This window comes from Lissotriton helveticus, chromosome 5_1, assembly GCF_964261635.1.
Source record: "Lissotriton helveticus chromosome 5_1, aLisHel1.1, whole genome shotgun sequence".
Classification (NCBI taxonomy): Eukaryota; Metazoa; Chordata; class Amphibia; order Caudata; family Salamandridae; genus Lissotriton; species Lissotriton helveticus.
In genome coordinates this window covers 2,007,806,420-2,007,818,118 of record NC_136065.1, presented here as the reverse complement: position 1 = coordinate 2,007,818,118, position 11,699 = coordinate 2,007,806,420, and the positions used below count along the sequence as shown (strand labels likewise).

At 45.2% G+C, this 11,699-nt stretch overlaps 1 long non-coding RNA gene across 1 annotated transcript; it reads right to left on the bottom strand.

The window, feature by feature from the left end:
* Positions 1-6,424: 6,424 nt before the first annotated feature.
* On the bottom strand, positions 6,425-8,843 carry LOC144753946 (uncharacterized). Its single transcript, XR_013594610.1, has 3 exons — positions 8,746-8,843; positions 8,371-8,468; positions 6,425-6,490 (listed from the first exon to the last, which is right to left on the bottom strand). It is a non-coding gene; the product is annotated as an uncharacterized LOC144753946 (long non-coding RNA).
* Positions 8,844-11,699: the final 2,856 nt, after the last annotated feature.

Sequence of the window (11,699 nt, the reverse complement as noted above, 5' to 3'; positions counted from 1 at the left end):
GTTCCAGCTGTGTGCCTTCCTGAAAGCTTCTGGGCATTTGGTGATTCATATATATATATATATATATATATATATATATATATATATATATATATATATATATTACCTACTGGCGAAAGCCAGTAGGTATATATAGTTAGGATTGTTTTCCATAGGGAAATCGCAACATTCTATTGGGAATAACTTTGGCGCCGGTTGAGGAATCTTCCTGAAATTTTCCTTACCTTTGCCTCGCGGCGCTCCGCTCCTTCCCTGAAAGTTTGGGGGGGATTAGTCAAGCGGGGGCCGAGATAAAAGGGGGGTCCCAAAACATGTTTTCCCCATGTTAATTTCCATAGGGCGGTTGGACTCACTTTTAGCCCAAACGGCTGAATGGTGTTCCACCAAACTTGGCAAAATTGTAGGGACTGGTAGCCCGATGTGCCTTTGCTATGTCTCAAGATATGTGCTCCAGTGGTTTTTACGAAAATTAACTTTGAAAAAATATATATTGGGCTACATTGGGCTATATATATGTTAGAGCCCAAATTTAGCCCAATTTAGCCCAATGTAGCCCAATGTAGCCCAAAGATGGCCACCAGAGACAAAAAAAAACAAATGTAGCCCAAATATCAGCCAGATGTAGCCCAACTATAGCCCAATGACAGAATGTCCCAGAGTGTTCTAAAGAACAACTAGAGCGCTAACAGTCTTACTTATGACAAAAGTATCGCACACCTGAAGTCATCTTGATTGGAATAAAGTGTTAACACTTAAAACATTTAATTTGCAAAGGAACAAAATGAGGGGGCTCATTTTGCCATAGAAATTATGATTAGTGCTGAAAAAAGAAAAATTAGGGCACATTTTGAGGGACTTCTCAAATCCTCTTATATTTCATAAAAAAAGTCTGATATGCAGTCTCCCAAGATGGCCACCAGAGACAAAAGAGCCCAAATGTAGCCCAAACATCAGCCAGATGTAGGCCAACTATAGCCCAATGACAGAATGTCACAGAGTGTTCTAAAGAACAACTAGAACGCTAACAGTCTTACTTATGACAAAAGTATGGCACACCTGAAGCCATCTTGATTGGAATAAAGTGGTAACACTTAATACATTTAATTTGAAAAGGAACAAAATGAGGGGTTTCATTTTGCCATAGAAATTGTATTACCTACTGGCGCTAGCCAGTAGGTATATATAGTTAGGATTGTTTTCCATAGGGAAATCGCAACATTCTATTGGGAATAACTTTGGCGCCGGTTGAGGAATCTTCCTGAAATTTTTCTTAACTTTGCCTCGCGGCGCTCCGCTCCTTCTCTGAAAGTTTGGGGGGGGTTCGTCAAGCGGGAGCCGAGATACAAGGGTGGTCCCAAAACGTGTTTTCCCCATGTTAATTTCCATAGGGCGGTTGGACTCACTTTTAGCCCAAACGGCTGAATGGTTTTCCACCAAACTTGGCAGAATTGTAGGGACTGGTAGCCCGATGTGCCTTTGCTATGTCTCAAGATATGTGCTCCAGTGGTTTTTACGAAAATTAACTTTGAAAAAATATATATTGGGCTACATTGGGCTATATATATGTTAGAGCCCAAATTTAGCCCAATTTAGCCCAATGTAGCCCAATGTAGCCCAAAGATGGCCACCAGAGACAAAAAAAAACAAATGTAGCCCAAATATCAGCCAGATGTAGCCCAACTATAGCCCAATGACAGAATCTCCCAGAGTGTTCTAAAGAACAACTAGAGCGCTAACAGTCTTACGTATGACAAAAGTATGGCACACCTGAAGTCATCTTGATTGGAATAAAGTGTTAACACTTAAAACATTTAATTTGCAAAGGAACAAAATGAGGGGGTTCATTTTGCCATAGAAATTATGATTAGTGCTGAAGAAAGAAAAATTAGGGCACATTTTGAGGGACTTCTCAAATCCTCTTATATTTCATTAAAAAAATTCTGATATGCAGTCTCCCAAGATGGCCACCAGAGACAAAAGAGCCCAAATGTAGCCCAAACATCAGCCAGATGTAGGCCAACTATAGCCCAATGACTGAATGTCCCAGAGTGTTCTAAAGAAAGAAATATGCTTCTGTACACTTGTATATATATATTCACTGAAAAAACCATAGGTTTCAGGCCTTATATAGTTAGGAATTAGCATATAAAAAACCATTGAAATTGCTCCTATATAGTTAGTTGTACTAACTATATTTGGCGCACCCGCAATCCACTGCTGATGATGTCACATATTACATCATTCATGACATGGTCAGTGACATCACTGATGACATCACTGATGACATCTCAAATGACATCACTGATTACATCACTGATGACATCATCCAGTGACTGTGTTTTTCTGTAAAGTTTAAATATGTTTGACATATTGAAGAATGAGTGGATGTATAAGTGTCTGGATAAAGGATTTAGTAGGTGCGTGACTGACTGTATGAGTGAGTGATTAAATGTGTCTTACTGAATACATAGGTTAGTGACTAAACTGTCTGAATGTGTGCATCAGTATGTCTGTTGTTGTGTAAGCTGCTGCATGTGTTGATCAGTAGCTATATGAGTGGCTATATAGGTTATTGATTGGTTGCCCAAGTATTTGTATTGGAGACTGAGTGTGTGTGTGGTGGCAGGGAGGTGTGTGATCAATGTGTACTTGTATCAGTGATTGTATAAGAGAGTAAGTATGTGTTAGTATATGTTTGAACAAGTAAGGTGTTGTGTATATAACTGTATAGATTAAGCATGGGCGGATTTTGCGGATTCGCAATCCGCGAATTTGCGGATGTGCGAATTTGCGGATTGCGAACATCCTCAAAATCCGCGAATTCTCGCGGATTTTGCGGATTTTTTTTGGGGTGTGTGTTCGCACGGGTTTCTGCAAGTTCGCGAGGGTTTTGTACAATTTCGCAAATTGCGAACTTACTTGTCGGGTCGCCAGTTTTGCGAACTTGTTGTTTCTACGTGCCCAGCCTGTTTGCAAGGCTTTCTTCATCACTGCCACCCTCTGTCACCACTGGCACTCTCTTTGTTCACCCATGCCACCCTCTGGCTCACCCATGTCACCCTCTGTGTCATCACAGCACCCTCTGGTTCACCAGTGTACATTATTGGGGCAAAGCAAAGCACTGCCATCCTCTGTCAACACTGGCACTCTGGTTCACCCATGCCACCCTCTGGCTGGCACACCCATGCCACCCTCGGTGTCATCACAGCACCCTCTGATTGACAAGTGAGTGTACATTATTGTGGCAAAGCAAAGCACACCTGCTAAGTGCTTTAAGTTTTGCAAACAACAACACCTGCCCTGCCCCAACTGACATTAATGAAGGCTGGCACCTGCTTGTCTGCTCCCTTTCCTTTTTTTTGCAATGTAAATTTTTTTTAACAGGATGCAATGGCATACTTGTAACTATTCTGTGACTGTCAGAGCAGGGTCACACAATAGTTGCAAGTAGGCAACCGGATTCTGGAGGGCCCCTTCAGGAAGCACTACAGGGAAATGGTTACAAATGATGAGCTCGAACTTTTGCACCTGCTCGTTGGTTTTGCTTTTGCAAAACTCGTTTTTCGGTAATTTCGCCCTATTCGCGAGGCGCGGCGTCGTGCGAACTCGACCGTGTAAGACGCGATCTCGTGCGAGTTACCCCAAGGTTGAGTACGGGCGCCGCCATTTTGTTTACGTGACGTATTTCCGTTTCCGCCCGCTATGTGTAATCTCGCGGAATGAGCGCATTGCGAATGCAAGTTCGCACGAGTTCGCGAGAGAAATCGCGTGCGAACTTACTTACGCGCACGTGATCGGGCCGCCATCTTGTTTTTCATTCATTCCTATGTGTCTGGGCATGGTGTTTCTATCCTCTATATCTCTGCCATCTTTTGCTTGTTTTTATATTTTTTTTTATCTATTTAACTTTTTTTCTATCCCTCTAGTTTTCTAGGTCTAAAATTTTGTGTTTTAGGCTACTTTTGTTTACTTTTTAACTACTTTTTTAAACTTTTTTTTTCTTCTTCCCTAGTTTTCTTCTTTTTCATTTTGTCTCCTTGTTCCTAACACCTGCCCAGACCATGGTGAAGAGAGCTGTGAAGCAGCCCAAGACGGGCCCCGCAGCCCGTGCCCGGCTCCCGTGTGGCCGGTTGAGGGCGGAAATGGTGGTGCCCAGGGAGATCTTCAGCCCTGAGGAGGTGGGCGCACTCGTTTTTTATGTACAGCGCCGCCTCCCCAAGACCATCGCGGCAGGCGGCAGGATCGCTGGTGGCTACACCAACCGCCAGGAGCGACGGAAGCGGTGGGAGCAGGTGTGCCGGGCCCTGTTTCACATCTCGGGGGTCCAGCGCACCTATAATCAGGTGACCCACCGCTGGACCGATATCCTGGACCGAGAGCGCGACCTGCTCGACGTGCTGGGAGTGGAGGTCCCCGGGCTTGGTGAGTAGTAGTAACAATTTTTTAATCACTCACTATTCTGTATTTTCTCCTGCTCTGTGTGTTATATTGCAAATGTTTGCTTTAACTTTTTTACAAAGAGCAATAATGCTGCCGATTACATTGATAGGAGAGGTAAATTAATATTTCGAAATCTTCTGTGCATTTCAGGTGCACTGCTCTCCTTCTCTGTGGCGGTGCCACTGCTTATTTGTTTTCTATTTTGTGTTCATTTTATTGGGCTGAATAATGTATGAGTGTACTTTACAGAACTGCGTAATGCTAGACACAAAGGGGCAGATTTACAAGCCCCTTGCGCCACGTTTACGCTGCCTTACCTGACGCACAGCGACGTAAACGTGGCGCATCCCTGTGAGTCATGTACAACGTGATGCATCAAGGGAGATGCGCCACGTTAAGGCCTGGGCCTGCGCCACAATGCGTGCGTTCCCACGCAGGGGGGGGGTGGGAGGTGGCGGTCAGGCAGCTGTGCGCCTCGCAAAAGTGCCTGCGTGAAATCTACAAGATTTAACGGAGGCACTTCCGCGACGCTGCTACGTCAATTCTTTATGCCTGCTTGCTTGAAGCAGGCGTAAGGACTGATGCGGTATGTTGAGTATTGGGCAGCCCTGAGCATTGCTAGAGTTGCATCGCGCCTGCGATGCAACTCTAGAGATGCGCCCCTCTTTCGTCACGAGATGCGTCACGCATCTGCCTACCCTTGCGCCAGGGTTTGCTGCATTGTAATTGCAGCGCATCTGCCGTGACGCAAGGTTAGTTTTGCGTTAAGCATTTCTTCTGGTGCACCTCTGGAGGTGTGCAGCCCAGAACTCGTAAGTATGCCCCTAAGTGTCAGATTAGCAATTACCTGCGCATCCCTGCAAAGTGTGCGGCACGCCAGCACCACCCATGGTGCGCCGTATTTACAATGCGGCACACCATGGTCCCAAAACGTCACCGAAGCGTTACGCATCGGTGCCGTAAAGGCGGCTCATTGATGGAGTTGCGTTGCAACGATGGCGCAGCTCCAGCAATGCTGCATCAAGCCGTACGTCTGCTTCATGCAGGCGCAGGGTTTCAGTGATGCATCATTGTCCTAAATGACTGATTGAAATTTTATATATTCCCCATGGCCACTTTTAGCATGCGTTCCTACGCAGGAACGCCCTCCCTTGCGCTGGAACGCTCCCTTATGGCGCAGGGCTTTAGAATGGGATGCATCTCCCATATGCGTCACGTTGTTAATATACGCCACACCATGGCGCCTCTCTTGTTGTGGCGCTGCGTCACAAAAGTGACGCAAGAATGGAGCAAAAGAGCTGCAAGGGGCTTGTAAATCTGCCCCTAGAGTAGAGGCTCAGGTGCATCCTTCTTTTGTAGCCCTCTTTTTGGCTGAAATAGTTGGTTCTTGTTCTTTCTAAATGTTTGATTTGGTTGACAAGGACATCGACAAGCAGCAATCATCAATGTTTTCTGTTCTTTCTTTCATGTTGTATGTCAGGTCCGCCCAGGGGCAAGCGGACGGAAAAAGAGGATGCTGTGGCTCCAAAGGAGGAGGATGTAGGCCAGGGCGGTGAGTGCTCCTTTGCTGGCCCCAGTAAGTTTTCATTTAAATATAGAGGATCTATTGTTGTCCAAGCGTTCTTAATTTAATTTTTTCGAAATAGTGTTTAGATAAGAGCAAAATCCATAATACTACTGTTGCAGGGACAATTCTCCACAAACCGAACTATGGACACCAAAGACCAGAGTAATAATATTTCAGAGTGGCGTGTTTGACACACTGTATAAACCTGGTAGTGTCAGCGGCACGGACTCCTCCTTGCAAAAATTGCAAAACTTTTCGCTCAGTCACTCTAGTCTGGAGGACCAAAAACCACAGAGTCTATTCAAGTTTAAAAGCTTTATTAAAAGTTAAAGTAAACACATATATTAAAATAAAGTTAGCTGGAAATGGAAAAGTGCCTGGTGCTGAGTTGATGAGTAATGGAACACATTTCTTGTGGTCGAGCCGAGCTTTCACCTGGTTTGAAGTTGATGTTGCTCTTGTCCTTAGAAGTCCAGTTTCTGTCTGTTCAGAGAAAAATGGTGTGTGTTAAAATTAAGCAAGCATTAATCAATTGTGACAAAAAAGTGCAGCAAGACAACAGCCTTCCCTGGAAGGAGGGACATTTTTACTTTAGACTAGAGTAGACAGTCAATTACTTTTTCTGTTGTTTTCACATTCTTCATTCCTAGACCAAATACTAGTGAGTGGTGTAATCTAACATTCTTACATCTACTTTGTAGGTGGAACATCTGGTGGCGGGGCCAGCTCTGATGTGGTGGTGGTGATCGACTCGGAGTCCGAGGACCACTCTGGGGAAGAGGCGGCGCAAGAGGACCAAGAAGTACAGACTGTGAGGAAGGAGACAGTGGTGGTGGCGGGTACAGGTAAGCTGGATCATGGTACTATCTGACTCTTAGATAGCATATGATGTGTATCTACAGAGAGTAGACGGTCACTGGATGAACTACGAACATACTATGAAATGTTTCCAGGGGGGGGGGTGCAACATCTTCACCATCTCCTGAGTCCTACTCCTGACATGATTGAGCACAAGTATTAAATAATTTTTTTTTAAATCTAACACGACATAGAGCTTAAATAAACAAAGAACCCCATAGGGGGAAGAGAAAAATCTTGTGCGGCACCACAGCAGACGACCTGGCAACTACATTAAAACAGAGGGAAAAATAAAAAATTGCCAGAAAAAAACAATTCAATCTAAATCAGGAGGATGTGGTTATAGAGCATGGGTCCTCACAAACTTTCTCTCGGGGCCAAATTGACAGTGTGGTTTGTGGCCAAGGGCCGCACCGAAGGGGGCAGGGTCAGTGGGGGAGGGGGGTGGATCTAGAGCAACAAAAAAAACTATGACCATGAGGTTGAACTCATGCCCCTCTCTGCGGACGCCCATGATACTGGCCTGAATAGTTTTGTACTGCGCTGGCTAGTTGCTAGTTGTACTGTGACACAACTTCCTGCTGAATCATTTTGTGTTAATCATATTCTTAAAGAGCATTGGTTACAGATTATGTCTTTCTTTCTTCATATAGTTGGTCATACTAGAACAACAAAACCTACAAGGAGTATGCAGGCTGTACTGGCCCGGCAACGGAGGCTGGATGCTACTGTTGCCCAATATCGGCGGCTGGTGGAACTGGAGGGGGACGACACGCAGTCGAGTACATCAAATGGGACATCTGCATCCTCCTCCGTGACCCCACGTTCTGCCGGTCATCGCAGTGCTCCGGCGAAACGGAGCCGTGCTGTCAGACGCCACCGCCGAGCAGCAAAGGCTGCCCCTCATAGTACTGTAAAGGCTCGCTTGGGCCGTGCAATCCACCGAGTGTGGGACCTGGAGGCGGAGGTCCGCAAATTGAAAGAGTACCAAAATTTGGTGGAGGGCCTCCGTTTAGATCACGCCACCCTCCGGGAGCAGTACGATGCCCTGGCCCTAAGGCATGATGCCCTGGAGGCCAAAATCAACACCATGCATCCCTAGAGTGTCCCTTGCCCTTTTTTTAGTGACTTTTGGGGGGTGGGAATTGGGAGTTGGGGTTTTTGGGGACTTTTGAAGGACTATTTATTTGTTGGGGTTAGGGAGGGTCTTGCGGGAGTTTATTTTGTTAGCGATATAAAAATGCACTTTTTCAAACTTTATCTGAGCATACTTGTTTTTTACTACTTTTGAGCCTGGTGGGTGGTGGGTTTGGAGTAAGTTCGTTTTACTGAACACTGTCATCGTGTTGGTTCACGTGTAATTGGCCAAATCTTTTCCAAAGTAAAGGCCTTTCACAGAGTTTGTTAATTCAAGAGTCCTAGGACTTTACTACTAGTGCCACTGTCACTCTATCGCCTCTCCTAATACTCCATTATACTACCTCCCATCCAAACGCTTATCTTACCTGTAATTTGTGTTTGAGGGCTGGCTCCACCTGGAATTCACATTGTCCTAAAGCGTTCTGCAGCAGGGCCCCAACTGGAGTTTCCCGGCGTGGATTTTCTGTAAAACAAAAGCAATCAACATTATAAATGTGGCAGCGGTGCTCACAGACACCAAAAACCTACAAGCCCCACAGACAGCACCCCTAAGACAGGCAAGCGAGCAATAATAACGCCTAAACGTTCACGTGTAAATGACCAAATGTTTTCCAAAGTAAATGCCTTTCACAGAGTTTGTTAATTCAAGAGTCCTAGGACTTTACTACCAGTACCACTGTCACTCTCTCGCCTCTCCTAATACTCCATTATACTACCTCCCATCCAAACGCTTATCTTACCTGTAATTTGTGTTTGAGGGCTGGCTCCACCTGGAATTCACATTGTCCTAAAGCGTTCTGCAGCAGGGCCCCAACTGGAGTTTCCCGGCGTGGATTTTCTGCAAAACAAAAGCAATCAACATTATAAATGTGGCAGCGGTGCTCACAGACACCAAAAACCTACAAGCCCCACAGACAGCACCCCTAAGACAGGCAAGCGAGCAATAATAACGCCTAAACGTTCACGTGTAAATGACCAAATGTTTTCCAAAGTAAATGCCTTTCACAGAGTTTGTTAATTCAAGAGTCCTAGGACTTTACTACTAGTACCACTGTCACTCTCTCGCCTCTCCTAATACTCCATTATACTACCTCCCATCCAAACGCTTATCTTACCTGTAATTTGTGTTTGAGGGCTGGCTCCACCTGGAATTCACATTGTCCTAAAGCGTTCTGCAGCAGGGCCCCAACTGGAGTTTCCCGGCGTGGATTTTCTGCAAAACAAAAGCATTCAACATTATAAATGTGGCAGCGGTGCTCACAGACACCAAAAACCTACAAGCCCCACAGACAGCACCCCTAAGACAGGCAATGCGAGCAATAATAACGCCTAAACGTTCACGTGTAAATGACCAAATGTTTTCCAAAGTAAATGCCTACCCAATTTCATCCCTTAATAGACCTTGCCAGCAATGGCCCAGCCAAGACCCGTAAACCCAAGCGCAAACAAGTTTGACACCCCCCAAACAGCCAAAAAGCAAATCGGGGAAAATAATTCACACTTAGCAAAATGTATTTAAATGAGGACTCACTACTTCCAGTCCCTCTTTAGGGGACTCGTCAACGTAAGTTTCTTCATTGTGCAGAATCCAGGCATCAGCATTATGGGAAACAAATGGATAGGGTGAGTCTGGAGGAGGAGGATAGACGACCAGGACTGAGTTGTCAACTAACTGTTGTGAACCTGAGGAATGCTGCGGCATCAAAATCAAGACAGTTCTGCTGATGGGCTTGTTGTTTGATTGGGTGATTACAGTTTTGTTGTGAATGTGATGAAGCACTTGCTAAACAAAGAAAGACAGACACACAGGAATAAAAGTGAATAAGGACGAAATAATGAATCATTGACTCATTTTCAGAACTCGCTGTCAGGGAAGCAGAGCTCGTCCTCAAACTCTGCAAATTGAGTCGGTAGTACTTCTGGTAACTGATGAAAACTTCCCTCAGGTAGGTCGGTGTCCTCTTCTTCCTGCGTGCATTCTCGTACTTTGTAATCTGATGGTATGAAGTGCTGGTTCATCTTTATCATGGTGAGCCGCTCCACATTTGCAGGCAAGAGGCGAGACCTTTTGCAAGTCACAATGCCACCAGCAGAACTAAAAACACGTTCTGAAGACACGCTTGCGAGTGGGCAAGACAAGTAATTGATAGCCAGGTTGGTGAGCTCTCGCCATATCTTTCTTTTCCCATGCCAATACGCCAATGGGTCCTCAGTAATATTGACCGCTGTTGAGTCATCCAGATAGGCCTGCACCATTGAAACAATGTTCTCACGGATTCCTGTACTTTGCACTTATGTGTCCTTTCTGGGACAAGGAAACCCTAGCTCACTTAGCCAATCCGCTTCAGACATATCGCCTGTGACTGGTGCAGATGATACGGTTGCTGGTGTGGTTAACGGCTCAGAGGAAAAGTCACTCACTTCTGTCACAGGCACAGATGCAGAAGTGTTTTTTTGGGACGCCTGATGGCCTGCTGATTCACTAGTAGTACTGTCTTCAAGTTCTCCTACAGTTTCCTTCCGCTCTCTTTCAAAACGAATGGCTGACTGAGCTAGCCAACCTTTGTACTCTGTAACATCTGATGTTTCAAAAGGAATTATTACTTTGCCAAACAATGGCTTTTTGTAACGTGGATCCAGAATAGTAGCACAAATGTAGTGCTGTTTTTTCTTGATATTTACAAGCTGTTTATTGCTAACTAGGCGTTGTAATAATCTCTGCGCCAACTCATATGCTTCATTCTTTCCAGCATCTTTTAATTCTGAAGACACCACATTGACTTGGTGCTCGAGCTTCAGCAACAATGGGATAGCTTTGCTCAAAGAACAGTCCTCCCTGCTGACGTCACGCGTGAAGACCTCAAAAGGACAAAGCATGTCTGTCAGGCTTTTAACTAGCTGCCATTGCTCCACCACTAGCATCATTTCTGTCGTATCACCACCCAGGTTGTAGAAATACTCATTGACTACTGGAAACAGCTCATGCAGACGCTCAAGCATGTAGAAGGTTGAGTTCCAACGTGTTGCCACCTCCTGGATAAGTGCTTTCACTGGCATTCTACGTACATTTTGCTGGCGCCTCAGCTCCTTCCGGGCCTTAAAAGAATGGTTGAAATGTGTGCATATTCTTTTGCAGATGGTCAGTATTTTGTCGACTTCAAGTTCTTTTTTCAAGAACTTTTGCACGACAAGGTTCATACAGTGCGCCAAACACAGCACTCTGAAATATTAACCGTTCTCCATGGCCTTAACTACATAGCTGCCATTATCAGTAGAAACATAACCAACCTTGCAATTTCTTGGGGGCAGCCATTGCGAGACCTTTTTGTTAAAATCATCCAAAATGTTGGCTGCAGTATGATTTTTCTCCATGCCAAACATGGCTAATGTTGCATGTTTACGAGCACCCTTAAAAATCTCGACCAAGTCACCACCTGCATTTATCTGTTGTGCAACCCCTGAAAAAGAGACCCAGTGTGCAGTGATGCACATGTAATCAAGGGCTTGGCAACTGGTCCACATGTCTGTTGTCGTAGTGTATAGTGTGAACAGCACTCTTCTGCAAAGCTGCCCCAACCAACTCAAGCACCTCTTTATGTAATGCTGGAACAGCAACCCTGGCAAAATAGAACCGGCTAGGAACCTTCCATTTAGGGGCCAGTGTTGCCACGAGTTCAAGAAAACCCACATTTTC